This window comes from Scyliorhinus torazame, chromosome 29 (genome assembly GCF_047496885.1).
Source record: "Scyliorhinus torazame isolate Kashiwa2021f chromosome 29, sScyTor2.1, whole genome shotgun sequence".
NCBI lineage: Eukaryota > Metazoa > Chordata > Chondrichthyes > Carcharhiniformes > Scyliorhinidae > Scyliorhinus > Scyliorhinus torazame.
Window position 1 is genome coordinate 37,247,167 of NC_092735.1, and position 2,734 is coordinate 37,249,900.

A 2,734-nucleotide genomic window follows, 5' to 3' on the forward strand; every position below is an offset into this window, starting at 1 on the left:
GAGGTAATGTTGCCTAGTGAAGGATCCATGAACCTCCACCTCTAAAAGATAACACTACCGAAAGTAATTCGAATATCAAAACCTGTCTGATCCATTTCTCCATTGTCTCCGTTGAGTGAACCCAAGCTGAGCGCTGCGGGAGCAGGTCTTACAGCCACCGGGTGGGTTTGCGGCACCCGCTCTGGGGTCTCTGCCTGCCCCATAGTCAGGCCACGCACTGAGTTTGGGGGTGAGAGACCGAGAGGGGGAAGAGATCGAGATGTGTAGAGAGAGAGAGAGAGCTGCGGGAGAGAATGTGAGAAAGACTGACGATGTAGACGGGGTGTCCAGGTTGACCTCTGCCCCCTCTCCTGGCCGTTCCGACGTTCGATATTTTTCACGCGAGAGGGAATTGCAGCTGGCGGCTGATTTTGGTGACCCCCCCCCCCCAACGGCCAAGCCTGAAGGTTCTGAGTTTGGGCCCACCCAGAGGCGACAGCACAAAATCCAGACTGATGCTCCTGGTGCCCGTACTGAGGGAGTGCTACACAGCCAGCGGCGCAGTCTTTCAGGTGAGGCGTTAAATCGACACCCCTATCAGCCACCCCCCAAAACATCAGGTGGGTGTAAATCATTCCGGGGGTACGGTTTCAAAGAAGCGTAGGGGAGTACTCCCAGGCGTCATGGTCAATATTTACCCCTCAACTAACATCCCCAAATCGACACTATCTGGGTCATTATCGCTGTTGGTGTGATCTTGCTGTGCACAAATTGCGGCCACATTTCCTACATCCCAACACTGAGCACATTTCGAAAAGGACTTCATTGTCTGGAGAGAAGATCGGGACAACCCGAGGTGCTATAGAAATGAAAAGTGCATTTGATTCACCAGCAGCCTCGGCAGCATTTACCTCTGACAGGTCAGGGCTACGTCAGGAAGGTGTGGGCCAGGTTGTGGGGAGGGGTTGGTGCGGGATGAGGGAGCACCATTTGCAGCACCCTCCCAGGAGCTGGCCCTGTCACCCCCTGTGTGACACTGCTCTCTGTCCGGAGTAAGCATTCCCATCATCCCCATACTGCTCACCGCGTACATCCCATCCCTGTCCCCAGTTGTGGAGGTTTGTGGTTAGAGAGGGAGAATTAACGGATGTGAACCGCCCCATGTCTGTTATCATTTGTCCGACCACCAACTCTCCAGAGAGCACACTGCACTAGCCACTAACGTATTGCAAACTCTGTGTGCAGCATTATGTGTATAGAATTAAATGGTATATAACATGGAGCCCTGTGTCTTTATATATTGTTGCTGCTGTGTCTCCCACACACAACAGCCCGTGTTTGTGGTATGTTGAGCAGATATTGAATATTTATCTGTAAAATTGTGATTCGCAATAAAATGTTTCAAGTAGATAAAATGGCTTCCTGTTTGTTTTCTTCTCGCCACTCCCATGAACACCCTCTGTCTCTCTCCCTCTGTCTCTCTCCCTCTGTCTCCCTCCCTCTGTCTCCCTCCCTCTGTCTCCCTCCCTCTGTCTCCCTCCCTCTGTCTCCCTCCCTCTGTCTCCCTCCCTCTGTCTCCCTCCCTCTGTCTCCCTCCCTCTGTCTCCCTCCCTCTGTCTCCCTCCCTCTGTCTCCCTCCCTCTGTCTCCCTCCCTCTGTCTCCCTCCCTCTGTCTCCCTCCCTCTGTCTCCCTCCCTCTGTCTCCCTCCCTCTGTCTCCCTCCCTCTGTCTCCCTCCCTCTGTCTCCCTCCCTCTGTCTCCCTCCCTCTGTCTCCCTCCCTCTGTCTCCCTCCCTCTGTCTCCCTCCCTCTGTCTCCCTCCCTCTGTCTCCCTCCCTCTGTCTCCCTCCCTCTGTCTCCCTCCCTCTGTCTCCCTCCCTCTGTCTCCCTCCCTCTGTCTCCCTCCCTCTGTCTCCCTCCCTCTGTCTCCCTCCCTCTGTCTCCCTCCCTCTGTCTCCCTCCCTCTGTCTCCCTCCCTCTGTCTCCCTCCCTCTGTCTCCCTCCCTCTGTCTCCCTCCCTCTGTCTCCCTCCCTCTGTCTCCCTCCCTCTGTCTCCCTCCCTCTCCCCCTCTGTCTCCCTCCCTCTGTCTCCCTCCCTCTGTCTCCCTCCCTCTGTCTCCCTCCCTCTGTCTCCCTCCCTCTGTCTCCCTCCCTCTGTCTCCCTCCCTCTGTCTCCCTCCCTCTGTCTCCCTCCCTCTGTCTCCTCCCTCTGTCTCCCTCCCTCTGTCTCCCTCCCTCTGTCTCCCTCCCTCTGTCTCCCTCCCTCTGTCTCCCTCCCTCTGTCTCCCTCCCTCTGTCTCCCTCCCTCTGTCTCCCTCCCTCTGTCTCCCTCCCTCTGTCTCCCTCCCTCTGTCTCCCTCCCTCTGTCTCCCTCCCTCTGTCTCCCTCCCTCTGTCTCCCTCCCTCTGTCTCCCTCCCTCTGTCTCCCTCCCTCTGTCTCCCTCCCTCTGTCTCCCTCCCTCTGTCTCCTCCCTCTGTCTCCCTCCCCTCTGTCTCCCTCCCTCTGTCTCCCTCCCTCTGTCTCCCTCCCTCTGTCTCCCTCCCTCTGTCTCCCTCCCTCTGTCTCCCTCCCTCTGTCTCCCTCCCTCTGTCTCCCTCCCTCTGTCTCCCTCCCTCTGTCTCCCTCCCTCTGTCTCCCTCCCTCTGTCTCCCTCCCTCTGTCTCCCTCCCTCTGTCTCCCTCCCTCTGTCTCCCTCCCTCTGTCTCCCTCCCTCTGTCTCCCTCCCTCTGTCTCCCTCCCTCTGTCTCCCTCCCTC